The sequence below is a fragment of the Cyprinus carpio genome, chromosome A19 (genome assembly GCF_018340385.1).
Source record: "Cyprinus carpio isolate SPL01 chromosome A19, ASM1834038v1, whole genome shotgun sequence".
Lineage (NCBI taxonomy): Eukaryota > Metazoa > Chordata > Actinopteri > Cypriniformes > Cyprinidae > Cyprinus > Cyprinus carpio.
The window spans coordinates 22,787,247-22,802,466 of record NC_056590.1 but is presented as its reverse complement, the minus strand read 5'-3'; the positions used below and the strand labels follow the sequence as shown (position 1 = coordinate 22,802,466).

The window sequence follows — 15,220 nt, the reverse complement described above, 5'->3', positions numbered from 1 at the left end:
CTTTTTTTTTTTTTAATCTGGACTACAACATGTCCTAGATATTGTTTGAAAGTGTTTTGATTCTTTATTGTTCATTCACACTTTACATTAGGGCTTCTTTAGTTAAAAACTGCCAATGAAAAATTCTTCTGAACATTCATTAATCTTAGGTATTCCAATATTTAATAACACATTGTTAAAAATGAAAGTTGCAACTGTGTTATTTAATGAGCTTACATTAACTAAGACTTGTATTTTTTAACAAAGATTAATAACTTCTGTAGCAAATGTAGCTATTGCTCATTGTTAAGCTGTGCATTTATTGAATGAGCACTATGCGATGTCCGAACTGATAACACTATATTTTATGTATTGCACTATATTTTATGTAAAATCATTTTCTATTTTTAAACTGTCTTAAATTCTTTTTAAGTCAATTTTTAAATCATTTTCAAAGTTCTTAAATCGCTTGTTTTATTTTTGAGGTTATTTTTCTTCATGATTTTTTTACTTTCTTTCATGTAAAGCACTTTGAATTACCATTGTGTACAAAATGTGCTATATAAATAAACTTGCCTTGTGTTAATGCATTAACTAAGGTTAACTAATGATGTTTTATTGTAAAGTGATACCTATTGGTCTTTATAGTTCTTTTGCACTTTAATGTGTAAAACTTTTAACTTTATATATTTTTTTCTGTATATCTTTATTGTATTTAAATGTTCAGTTATTTTTGTTATAAGAAAAAAGTTATTTAACCTGTTATACTGTATTATGACCACTTTTTTAAAACTAAATTTCAATACCGTGATAATACCGTATACCGTGACAAAAGCATTATCAATTAATCGCAACAGGAAAATTTGATGCTGGCATATCCCTACCACTTTTTTTAAAATATGTTTAGATACAGTGGTAATAAGGTAACAAATCACACTGTATGCACCCACTTTACACCCCTGTCAGTCGGAGTAACGGCAACAGGCAGGCAAAAACACTGCTGTGTTTGATAACATCATAAACCTAGTAGTAGAATCAAAGACGAAATAAACAAGATGCTTAGTATCTGCATCGCATAACAACAATAGAGAAATCACACACCAACACAAGCATGTGTGAAAGTCTGAAGGAATAAAAGGGTTTTGCTGCTAGTGAACAGTAAGATGCAAATCCCTCTAATTATCAAGAGAATGTTTGACATTTTTCAGAAGTTCCAAAGATTTGGCAGGCGTAATTATCGCTGGTGGTTGCATAAAGTAAAGGGCTGCACTGTTAAGGGTGTTTTTTTTTTTTTTTTTTTTTTGTTCTCTGTTCTAGTAGCCCAGGACTCACACTATCACCCTTTTTATCCCAGCTGACCTGTGGTGACATTTGGCATTTCTTAAATTACTTTGCTGATACAACTAATAATAGGAATGAAAAGCACTCCTTTTTCATTTTCTAAGAGGCTCCTTGGCTAATTGGCTTTTTGTTGCAGTGCAGTTTTGAGAAAGTGGTGACAGGAACTAGTGCCTCACCTCTTAAAACCTGTCAAAAAATTGCCATCATATATCCGTATGGCGGTGGCCATGACCGTGCATAGATTTCTGTAATAATTTGATTTCTAGCAGTGACACAAAGTCACATCTACATTTTTTACATCCTACGTTTTACATTGTCACCCTTGTTTCTCATACCAGAGACAATTTATTTGTTCTGGAAATTACATGTATGAGGTGCTAGGTGTAATTTGACCCATTATTTACACTCATTTGTGACTTTTGCCAAGTCTGTGTGTTTAGTGTTCTCAGACCACTGCTGAGACTCCACAGGCTGTTATTATCTATTGTGTATGTATTATACAGGGGAGCGCAGCTGCTCATTGTAGCTTCTTGTGTCATAATTATAATCTGTGAACAAAGTAGCAATTGACACTGCTTAATTGGATCTATACAGACATTAACTAGATCTTAATGTCAGATATAAAATGTATACATACAAAACAAGTAGGTTCTTGAACGAGGAACTGAATTTAGCTGGTACCATTAAGGCCTTATCGAACCAAGTCCAACACAGAAATATAAATTAAAATATAACAAAATATTTTTCAGCATTTTCTGTTGAAAAATCCAGTCAAGCTAAAGAGGGGAAAAACTAATAAAGGAATTATATTCATTCATTCAGGAAAAACACAAGCAACTGTCTTTTTGAGTGAATCATTGAATCATGCACTCAACCGATTCATTCAAATAACTTTAAACAGTGACTGTCTTTATCAATGACTCATTTTATCATTTACTCGATTCTTTCTGAGCAGCACCTCTCTCTCCACCTCTCTTGCTGTTCATGTTAAATAATATAAATAATTTTTATATTGTTTATTTTTAAATATTACAAAGGTAATAGAACTAAATGAATTGTTACCCATCAGAATCAGATTAATAATAAAAAAAGAAAAAAAAAGAAAAAAAAGAAAAAAAAAAGAGCCTAACCTCTGAACTAAACAAACGACACCTTGAAGTTTGGTATTTTGGGCTCTTTGATTAAAAATCTTTATTTGCGTGCTGAAAATTTGGCAGGATAGGCCTTTATTTCTCCATTATCAAATGTGGCACCTTTCAAATCTCTGCATGTCTTGATTGTAAGGATGAGACATATCTCGTTGAGAATCAGGGATTACTTATGTCTTTAAACGTAAATGTCAGCCTTGCAGAGGCTGGAAACTTAATGTTGAATCATGCTGATGTTTTCATTCAAGCCTGCTTACACAAATCTGAAGATATTTTGAGCCTTTGCTTTGGGATTTCCGGACCCTAGTTTAAATGTCAAGTGCTCCAGCTGGAGATGGTGCACATTGCCCTTCGAGATGTTGCCCCCTGCATTTCAGCCTCTGTCATTCCACTGTATATTTGCCTCTTTTCTACCCTCTCCTCTTCCCCCTTGACTCTGCTCCCTGCTGTCGCAGTATAATGCCGATGTATTCCAGCAGAGTGATTGCTTTCATACGTACAGCAGTTCTCAGTGGTAGAGCTCATTCACTGACACACACACACACAAACACACACACAAACAGGTTGCTAAAATACTGTGTGAATGCTCACCAGTTGTTTGCCATGCTTGAAGGGTTTTCTTTTTTTTTCATCTTCTTTTGTATTGATCTAGTCTCCATATGTAATGACATCCATGCTGCATGGCTTTAATGTCAAACGCTACATGCCTTCTGCACTTCTGCGCTATTAATTTGCCTCTTTGAGTCAGACATCCCTGTTCGTCCAAAGCCCCCGATACATTAATTAAAGGATTTCTGCAACAGTGTACTTCAGAAGCCAAAGCTGTGGTAGGGGTGGCAATAAAATTATAAATAATCACTTAGACTCAGACTACCATGTGGAATTCTAGCCCAAATATGCCCTGTTTTGAGTCAGACCCTCATGTTTATTTATTGAGCTGTTGGGGAGCTAAAATAGTGTGACAGTCACTGTTGTGTCAGGTTTACCGGTGTAGACTTTATCCTGAGAAGTTTGTTGTGAAGTTCCTGGACCTGTCATCACACAGCATGTCTGTTTTTTTCTAAAGGAGACATTGGTGTTATGTTAAGTTATTTTAAGTGAGGAAGAAACTTTTTGAATTCTGCAAGAAATATTAAGCAAGTTCTGCTCAAAAAGCACTAGTATCACAGTATTTGGGTATGTTTTAATAGTATTATGCAAATTGAGACTTGGTTCAATTAAATTTAATTGGAAAATTTTATTCTGATTTGTCTTTTCAGGCATATTCATTTATAGTTTTAATAACATTTTAAGCTTGAACTTAAATTGTATTGTATTGAATGTATTGAATTTTAATAAATTTTAAATTTTATTCCTATGATAGCTTTTTTTATGAGCTTTTACTCTAGTTTTCATTCTTCAGAAATCATTCTAATATGCTGATTTGGTGCTCAAGAAACATTTCTTATTATTATCCATGTTGTTTTTGTTGAATTAAAAGTTCAAAAGAACAGCATTTATTTGAAATAGAACTCTTTTGTGACACTAGAAATTCTTTACAGTCACTTTTGTTTAGTGTAATGCATCCTGAAGTATTAATTTCTTTCAAATAATAATAATAATAATAATAATACATTCAGAAAATCGGTAGTACCAGTATTATCATTAGTATTCAAAAATCAAACTTTTGAACAGTAGTGTATATAAATTGATATCTAATGTTTTTGGAAATAGGCCAAATGTTGTGTGTGCATTTATATATAACTCAAATTACATTCCAGCTACCGCAGTTCAGAATTAAACAGAAATTTTAAATGGTTGTTTTTTTAATTCTGAATGGTGCGTAATCCTGCTACAGGAGCAGATTAATAGAACCCACTGGTGCTGTTGGTAAGGAGATTGCAGTACTTTAAGCCAACTTCCTAAAGAGCACATGCAGGCTCCATGTAACCATAATGAGGGACACTTAAGCCCTTCATCTGTATTCAGTTTGTAGATTGTCGATAAACCTATGGAGATAATGTTCTTTGTAGAATCATAGGTTTAAGGCGGAGGTGAACTCAAATTGCTGAGGCAGGCCTAGAGAGGGAAGAAGAACAAAATTATGCCCAGTGATCGTACAGTATATCATCAGATACTGTAACATTAAGGCATCTTGATTTGATTTAGTTTATTCCAGTTGGAGAGGAGAAGGCTGAATATACACATAATCATTTCAATGGATGCATTTAAAAGAGATTGAAAAATAAATGGGTCTGTTAGTACTCTAGCATCAACAAATCCTCTTGCATAGCCTTTCTTGTAATGACTGAGGGAAGTCCATAAAGACAAAGTTCATACAGTCTTCAAAACCTCAGTACTCATATTTTTTTTGCATTGACAAACCATTATCCTGGGAAACTGTTTGGCAGTCTGCATCTATCGTCAGATTGCAAACGTGCAGCCTCTTTGTGCCATGAAATGTTTCATACATTATATCTTAAATGAGAATGCTGTATTCTGATTGTTACATCCTTAATCATTTTATTCTATCTAAAGGACTGAGAGACACAAACAGACAGTCTTTTGTTCAGAATAAACAGGCTTTTCACAGTTCTTCTTGACGTCTTTGGAATAGTCTCGGGCTTCAAGAAAGGCTGTGTTTGCTGACCATTTAACATGCTTTGGCATGTTCTCATTCTGACAGCTGATGCTAGACACCAACTCAACTCTCTTTCACCTAGCAGACCAAACATTTCCACAGAAATAAGACAGTATGTCATATTTGCAAAATAGATACTGTATATACAATAAGAAATATTTCAATATTATTCTGTATCTGTCTATAGCTATATAAAAATTATATATATATATATTATACTATTCATTATTTTGAAAAGAAAGATAGAATAGTGTTAAATATTGAAGGTCCAGCAAACAGAAAAGCAGAGCAGTGCTGTAATAGGACACTTTCATCAGTTCAGCTGTCTGCTTTCCTACGTTTCCTCTAAAGTCACTTTCCACTTGTGCTTCTGGAACATTTCTTGAGTTCCTTCTGAGAGGTGCTGCAGTTCAGCGATAAGCATTGCTCTCTTTCACATTCATTCTTCCGCCATGCTTCCCTGAAGTCCTAAAGTCCTATCAACGCCTCCAGCCAGTATGTGTGACAGGGAGAGTGTGCCTTATGTGTGTGTGTGTGTGTGTGTGTGTTTTCCTCCCTTATGTTATTGTTTTTGTGCAATGTGCTTATAACCTTACATCATGCTGTGCTTTCACCAGTTTCAAATTTGTATTTTGTAAAAACCCTGAGAGGTTATATATAGCTAATATGTTTTCTGATTATTTCTATCCTGTGTTTTTCATTCAAATGTTCATGTTTCACCTTCCGTTACACATTTGAGCTTCACTTGCTTCTCTGTTTTGCCTCGAGTAACATCAGAGGCACAGTTTAGAGAGCATTTAAAATTAGAACAGCCACATACAGCACAGACACACTCCAAACACATAAGGATTGCTGTTGCGCTTGAAAAATCGAAAAAATGTTTGTTTACAGCAAACATGGAAAATTCATTTGAAAGTGTAATTTTTCATAGACGCATTTGGAGCAGCACACTGCTGTTTTGAGTGGTCACTGTGTTGAAACATAGTTTGTGGTTTTCAGGAAAGCATCCGTCGTAATCCCAGTCAATGAGCATTACTGCCGTTGTGCTGATGCGATTTTACAGCACACAAATATATCAGAATCGAAACAATGAATGCGGCTCGAGACACACAGCATCTTGGCTCGGTTTTCAAAATGTGCTCTTCCAGGCGCGAGAGAACGCAGGCCCCCATCATTGTTGGCTCGCCATCAGAGTGAGCTGGGAAACAAGGCTAGCCAGCTGGGAAACGGCACATCAGCACAAACAGAGCCAATCAACATTAGCCCAGGCTCACCCTGAGAACAGTAATGCGAGGGCTGGGAAAGTATTTACAAGTGCTGTGCTGGGCTCCACAGGGTGTGTGATCCTTACTTACCCTCCAACCTGTTTTAGACACTAGAGCACTGTGGCTTTCATTAGAGCAAAGGACTCTTTTTCATCATCATCATCATCATCATCATCAGTCTTTACCAAGGCATCTCCAGAGGTGGGGTGAACACCTGCTTGTGTGAATGCCATTATGTGTCAGCAGCTGAGCCATTAAATGTGATTGGTACTTCATTGAGCTTTTCTTACACGTTCAGTGCTTATATGATCAAATGATGTGTACTATTAGTAGAAAAATAAAGAAATAAATAATGTTATATATTTGCACTTGAACATTTTTAGTGACTGGTTAGAGAAATGGTTCACCCAAAAATTTACATCACTTGCTTACCAATGGATCCTCTGCAGTGAATGGGTGCTGTCAGAATGAGAGTCCAAACAGTTGCTAAAAACATCACAAGTATCCATAAGGATAGAGAGAATATTAGGATAGAGCAGAACCTATGCAAGCACGGCTCTTACAGGACGTTTCAGAATGGTATTTTTTTTTTTGTTTATAGTTGTCTCATACTTCTTAGATACACTGCTATTTGTAAATGCTACTGCTGTTTATGTTAGCTTTTGATATAAAGTTTTATCCTTATTAGCCATCTTGATTGGCCTGAGGGTAAGTAAATTTTCAGCAGATGTTCATTTTTGGGTAAACTATTCCTTTAAACTGGTTTTCCGTGGTTGGTGATTGATGCAGGTTTTGACTGCAGAAGTGGTGCAACTGTTGTGAATTCAGCTCAGCATGTGGCAGGTAAGAGAGTAACACTGTCCATGGTGCTGAATATCACTTGTTGGTTTAGCTCAGGTTTATTTATGAAGTGAAGGAAAGACCTTGCCTGCATTGCCTCAAACATTTGTTTGTATTTGTGCATGTGTGTTTTTTAGTATAAAACGAGGAGCAAGATTGGGTCTGTATCCATTCTGCTCTGTCAGCAGGAGCACTGGCACTAAAATTAACTCCTGAAGATAAAAGACCAGCCACAGTGTTTGGCAAGCTGTATAAGGACTTATTTCACTCCAACTTTGTTAGGTTACATAATTAAAAATGGCAAAGCTTTTCTTTTTCTTTTCTTTTTTTTTTCATTGTTGTGGTGACAGGAGCAACACATTTAATTTTAATTTTAATTTAAAATAACAAATTTAAGATTCATGAATGCTAACATGTTCCCCTAATTTAGTTTTACTGCCATCTTAGAGCCTGGAATGACTATTAGACTATTAAAATGCTCTTTTATAGTCATGTTTTATGTTTGATGCTATATCTTTGTATACAAAATAAGATGGTTGTCTAAAATAACACAGTCTCAAATTGATAGTATTGTAATCTAGAATATTCATATTCATGAACATTTACTGTTTGGTTCCGTGTTTTATATTGCAATTCTTTAACCACATTTGTCTATATTCTTTTATTATAATAATAATAATAATAATAATAATAATAATAATAATAAAGTCCACACTGAAAATTCTGCACACACAAAAAAAAACAATTTAACAGAAGTATTTACAAAATTCAAAAAAAGAAAAAAAGACATAAATTGACAGTAGAAAAAAAGTAGCTTTTTCAGAAAATCATAAATCATATAGTTTGGGGTCTAAAAGTCTGAGTCGGCATTGAAAATCTGAGATTTATTTATTTATTTATTTGCAGGGATATAGGGAAAAAAGTAAACATTATGACTCAGATGTTTGAACCCCACTGTGCATAAATAAATAATATAAAATAATGATATATAGTATTGCAGTCCAAAGCTCTAGGAGCTTCTGAGTACACTCTAAAAAAATCTTTGCAAGCATTGCAAGCACTTCAAACCCTCAATAAGCTGTAGCATTCTGACCAGTGAAGTCTCAGAGCCAGCTGAATTATCTTCCTCAAGCTCTGGCATGTCAGGCAACAGCAGAAAACAGAAAACATTTAGCAGTTTCTCTCTGACATGAGACAAAGAAAAATCCCAGACAGTCAAGGACAGTCTATCTTTCTTTCTGTCCATCTGTCACTTTCTTTCTTCCTTCTTTTATTATTAGTATTTTTTTTTTTTTTTGAAGGATTATTGGAAAATCCCTTATTAAACCTTATTAATACCTTATTATGTGTTATTATTATTTTAAACATTGTGTTTGTTTATATACAGTTAATTGCTTTAAATACATATATATTTTCTTATATATAGAGAGAGTCTTATCTTAGCTTAGTGGAGAGTCTCTATGGTCTGCATGACTCTGATTGTACTATGTGTCAAGTTAAGTGCTATTTTCTGGTGATGATGGTGACTGCTGAAATGAGGCAGAAGGAGAGGTGTAATCTTTCTTTCTAATCTCATTCTGTGTCTCAGAGGCGAAGGGATCTCTCACCCACATCTCATGACTGCTAACTCACTGAGGTTTTCAAATGATGCTGAACGTCCTGTAGGCTTCATGTTACTATCCTCAATCCCACACAGAGCTATAAATTCATCATTTCCACATGTAAGACGTCAAATGAGGTTCATTTAAAGAGATAGTATACACCACCCTGTCATTATTCACCTGATGTTGTTCCAAAACCTTTATGCTGTTATTTATTTCCCAAAGAACACAAAAGGAAAATGAAAAAAGAAAGAAAGAAATTAAATGTAAAATTAAATTTAAAAGAACACAAAAGTAGAGTTTTTTTTTAAATAAAAATAAATAAATACAATTAAATTGCATGAATTAAAAATAAATTTGATAAAAGGGTTTGGGTAATTTCTGTATGTAAGACTTTAAATTACACCTATTTAAAGGGATAGTATATCTCAGAATGTAAATACTGTCATTTTTTACTCACTCTTATGTTGTTCCAGGCTTTATCATCATATTTAATTCCCAAAGAACACTAACTAACTAAATAAATAAAATTGCATACATTTTCATTAATTAATATTTTATGGGTTTGGGATAATAATTTTTTTTTTTTTTTTTTTTTTTTTTTTTTTTACTGACCAACCAACCAAATAGGCTTCCTTCAGGTGTTTTGCTATCATATATCTCTGTCAGAGCTATACCTAATTTCTGTGTAAGGCATCAAAAATATGCTTTTAATATCTGTCAAATCTATTCACACTGGCATTCTGCAAGAAAGCAATATGGAAAAAGTAGCAATGGGTGTTATATCAAGCACGGCCCCGTGAGGAACGTTTTCTGAGACAGGAGCAATCTATTTAAATCTAGCAAGTGTAATCCGACAGCCTCATCTGTGACTAAATGTCTAATGTAGAACAATGGGACCCTCTTTCCCAAAATATGTGCCGCCTTCTCGGTTTCTCATTATTGATCCACATCGCGATGAGGAGATGAGATTTGTGGTCCCTTTGGTTCACATAGCAACCAGTGAAACGAACACATTAGAGGAAATCTCTTCAGTGGACTCGAGAGAAAATGGTGTTTTTTCATTGTATTTTTATTTATTTATTTTTTTGTGTGGTTTTATACGGATCTGTAGTTTAAGCCGAAGCTTCATTGGTTGCTTCAGGGAGTTTCCCAGGCACACTGAGAAACATCTGTTAACAGATGAGGTTCTAGACAAAGCTCTGTTAGATATAGATATATATTCCAAGTTCAAGTCCACCAATGTTCATCTACAACAAGTCATATAAACCCACCCTGGAGTTCTACTGTGATTTGTTTATTTACTGATGGGTAAGTCTGCATATTATAGCACCTCAGGTTGAAGAAGTTAAAGTTGAGGACACGTGTAATTTCTTCACGTTGTGTTTTACTACAACCATGCAGACAGTGAGCGCCCACTGATTTGTCCTGGGGTTTGATTTATGTCCCAGTGATGATCATGCCTGCAGGAGATCCATATTTCATTAATCAGATGTGTTCCACTCACATTCCTCACCACAGGCAGAGTTGTAGTGACGGTCATTGTAAATTCTGGCTCACTTTTTTTGTCAGTGACCAAAATTACCACTCTACAAGTGCCAAATGCTAATAAAAACCGGATTGGTGAGTAAATATGCTACCGACCCTTTTAGATATTACACTCTGTTGCTTTACATCATCATAAGCATGGTGTGAAATTAAGTCTTTTTTGCAGAATATTTAGCAGGCATTATTTGTTTATTTATTCCTTCCAATTAAATAACTTTACACATAAAATATGAATAAAAAAACAAAAAGTGAAAAGCTTTCGCTCAGTAACTCTTTCTCTAAGTTACATCGATACAGTCATTATGATTGAATCAGTTGTTCAATGGATTTTTTTCAAAAATAATGATTCATTCAGGAATTAAACATGTGCCTGTCTTTCAGTGAACTCAGCAAAATCGCTGATACATTCAGGAACAAAATAACAAGCTGTCTTCATGAATGAGTCAATAATTGCATGATTCATTCAATCATTCAAAAAAAAAAAAAAAATCCTCTTTGTTGTTGAACTGCAAAACACACAATCAGACTGTTTTCTATGCAAGCCTGTTTCTGCCACAGAATAAAAAATAAAATAAAATAAAATAAATAAAAAAGGTAATTGCAACTTTTTATCTCACAGTGCAGCCTTTTTTTCTTTATGATGAAATTATGATTATTATGAGAAATAAGAATTGGGAGACATAAAACCTCAATTCTGAGGGAAAAAAAAAAGTCTGAATTGTGAGCTATAAAGTCACAGTTACCTTTTTTTAATCCCACGGTGGAAACAAGCTTCCTTAGTTTTTTGAATAACAGTATGATGAATGATCAGTTTCTTCATTTATTATAGTAGAATGGATGTTTACAAACATTCTGTGTTTATTTATTGATTTGAACATATAATAGACAAAATTGTTAGCAATTAAGCAATATAATGTAAACGGATGTACATCTGCAGTGCTCGCATGAGCGACTAAAGATGGGGACCAACAGCCAATCAAATGTGTTTTTCTTTCGACTTTTTCTGAACAGCATAATCAAAATCAATGACTTGCTGCAACATAAGTACATCATTACGATACAATCTGAGACAATCTGATGTGGAAAAATACCCATATTTGGCTAGAGTCCTGTGTTAAATTTGCAACCATGATCATAAAGGATGTTAGTCTGCCTCTCACTGACGTAAGCAGAGTGAGAGAATCGAATCAAAGAGATCCAAAGCGCCTAATAAAGAAAAATCAGTCTCTCTATCTCAGTGGACAATTTACCATCAGAAGTTGGGCTGGGAAGCCACAATTTTTTTTTCTCTCTTGTCTTTTATTGTTGTAACTCAAGGCCTAAGACAAAATTCTCAGCTCCATTGACTGTGTTTTCAGCATTCTCATTTGCATGGCACATGCCCCATGTTGCTTTTTATTTGTGCTATTTTTTTCCTTATTTTGTTTTAGTTGAGGTGGAGAGCCATGCATGGCACACAAAGATGGCGGTGGAGAGGGAGAGAGGCGTAGGCAGCCCATGTGAAGGCAGTGGCCCCAGGGCAGGCAGTGCAATGCAAAGCAAACAAGCTTAACAAGTGAAAGTGCAGCTGAGGCCCACCACTGCACCTCTATACTGCTCCATTCCTCCTCCCCGCTCGCCTTCCCTCTCTACCCAGAAGATATTTATGATTTATGTACTGTGACACCACATGATATTACTGACCTGGATTCCCACTCCTGTTTGTTTGCCCAGCTGTTGTGACTGTTTTAACACCTTTCCTTACATTAGTTACCACTGTGCGCACACATATGTATTATTCTAGCTCTGTTGTTGGATTCCTGTCCCTCTTTTTTTTTTCTTTTTTTTTTTTCTTGGGACACTGTGTCTTAATCCGCAAACAAAACCAAAATACCGCTCCAAATAACATGAAATATCCTTTGATTGGCTGAGATTGTGTCACGTTGCACAGCAGTGATGTAGACAGAGAAATTGCTTGTCATATTGCATCTGGCCCGAAACATACTTAAAGAGAAAGTTCACCCAAAAAACTGAAATTCTGTCATCATTCTTTCACATCATTTCAAACCTATATGACTTCCTTTCCTTTCATTTTTAAAAATGTCTTAGTTTTTTTTTTTTTTTTTATCAGTGTTTTTCAAATTCTTGCATTGTGTTCTATTTTGAAAGTGTGTCAAAATTATTATTTTTGCATAAACGTAGAAGTCTGTGTGTCAGATACTTGGAATATGTTACAGGTCTAATCCTAAATTTTCTCTCACGCGTTCTTGTCTTTTGTTGTTATGGGTGGCTTCTCCGGGTGCTAAACACTGCATGAGTGTAACACTGCTGAGATCAGAAAGGATAAACAAAGTAAAAGTAAGTAAATAAATGAAAATGGGGAGATCAAATGCAAACAGGTTTATTATTCCACAGGAAAGCAGAGGAGGAAAGAGAGAGCAAATTAATATTTTTATTAACTTGTGCGATTTGCCGCTGTTTTGCATGGGAGTAATTTGCATTTCTATAAAATCCACAGAGTATAAAATCCATTTTTGTTTGTGCATGAGGTTTATTACTTGAGCGTACATGCATTTAACTGTGTTTACCTGTAGTTGCTCTTGTTTGCATTCTCAAGAAATCCATAATCATGATCTGATTTGCCTCTTGGCGAGAACCTTTGGTGTTCTTGTTTGTGTACGAGATGATGATTATCCTGGACCGAAGACAGAATCCTTCTGAATAATGGACAAGCTCTAATTTCCTGTTGCAGACACACCCAGCATCTGTCACGCTTCTGCAGACAAAAACTTCCACAAATGACAAACACGTTCTGACACCAGATGGACGGCCTTGCTGAGTTCTGTGTCTGACCCGAGGGTGGAAGTGTTGTGGCCTGCTGTTTGATGCTCTTTTACCCATAAATCCATAGAGGGCTGCTGGATGCTCTGTTGATCTTTTAGCTGTGCCATAGTGTAATTTGCTACTTTAATGCTTATTAGATACAGTCTCAGATGGCTTTATATTAAAACAGACAGAATCTGAAGTGTTATGTTTAAATATTCATAAAAAAATTATACTGCTGAAGATTATTCCAACATCATATGGATCTGGATTGTTGTAGCTTTTTCAGATTTTCAGTTAGTATGGCTTTATTAGGCTTATAATATAAAATAATACAACAATATAATAGACATTTACTGCAGTTTTTTTTTAACTAGAAAATATTATTTTTCATTTTGATTGTCAGTTTTACTTAAGTTTTAGTATTTAGTTTTAGATAGTAACATATAGTTTTATTGTTTTGTATTATTGTAGAATTTTATTATTTTTATTTATTTTATGGATATTTATGTTTCTTTTTCTCTTGTTTAAATTTTAATTATAGTTAAGTAAGCTGAGGGATAAAGATACTATTTTTACATTACACCGAAAGTTATGGTTATCTAAAAAAAAAAAAAGTTAGAGTATTCAACTTAAAGTCTTTTTTCACTGCAAAGGAGGCACAGAAGAGCCTTGCATTGTAGAATGTATTTAAATGTGTTAAACAGGAGTCACAACTGTGGGAAGCTCAACGCATCTGGTGCTTGTTGATTCTAGTTTCTCAAGCAGAAGCTGACAGAAGATGCATGCTGATTGTCATGACTATGAGGGAATTTCATTTACTGAACGGGGCAAGGCAGGCATATTTTATTGCACTTTTTTAAAGTGACAGATACGTATTTGAAATATTTTGATATTCACTGTATAAATTGCTTTTTATACATGGAAATATAGAGCTGCCATTATATTTTATCTGGAATCCCACAAGCCACAATCATTATATTCAGACTATTGCACTATGTGTGGATCACTCACTGGCGTTGAAAATGATTATTTAGTTTGGCTATTTATTTTATTTTAGTTAGTTTAGTTTTTTTTTTTTTTAACACTTGTTTTAATTTACTTTTGTTGTTCATATTTAATTTTGCATTAATTATTTTGTTTCAGTTTACAAGTTTACCATTTGTTTAAGTGTGCAAAAATGACCTTAATGTGGATAATCACAAATCATTGCTTCAACTTTTGACTTGTGAGTTTCTCAGGTGGTCACATTAGTATCAGGCATCCTCTCATGACACGACACAGAGGGCCTTTACTCAGGCTACACTGCAACAGCTGATTTCTTTAGATCTGCTTGAATGGAATTGTTTCTTTGGGCACTTTGTCTTTATATTCCCTCTTTCAGTCCGTCTCTCTCTCACACCCTTTGTCTCCAACTTCTAATCCTTTAAGTAATAAAAAAAAAAAAAATCTGTAATGCTAACACATCCAAATTATCCATGAGGGTCTCAAATACCAGCTTGTCCTTGTTTGTCAACCAGGAGGATCCAAACAGATCTTCACATAAAAAAGATGGCTTCTCTGCAAGAAGAACAAAACACAGCCCAGTTTAGTCAGCAAAGCATTTCCGGCAAAAAAAAAAAAAAACTATGCTTGGCTTTGGGAGTTCATCGCAACATTTATACATTTTTATCACTGTCATCTAATTTTGATAAGTCTTGGATCTGGAGTAGAAAGCATTTTGCCACTTTACAGGACCTGCAATGGAGCATTATGTCTGGCAGCATCGTTTCCTTTAGTTTCATCATGCCTTCCCTTATGAGCATTGCTGTGGATCTCTACGGTCTACTAAATCCGCTCGTTTTATGGCTGAACATGGCAGAGCTGACAGCCAAGCACTTCTACTTTCATTACAATTCACAAAGAAAAGAAAAAAATCGCTTTCAATTAATCCTGCTGGTTAATTAACTGGTAAAGCATATTTCAGAGACCCAGGAGGGACGTTCGGGAATGCTGTGAGATAACCAGCATTTTGACTGTCAAGTAATGCAGTGCATTAAGAGCAGCTGATCCTATTTCTCACTGAACGGTGATGTT

General features: G+C 34.9%; 1 protein-coding gene across 1 annotated transcript in view; it reads left to right on the top strand.

Annotated features, from left to right (window-relative positions):
- Positions 1-15,220, top strand: part of LOC109112264 (CUB and sushi domain-containing protein 3-like) — a 369,075-nt gene that overhangs the window by 13,696 nt on the left and 340,159 nt on the right.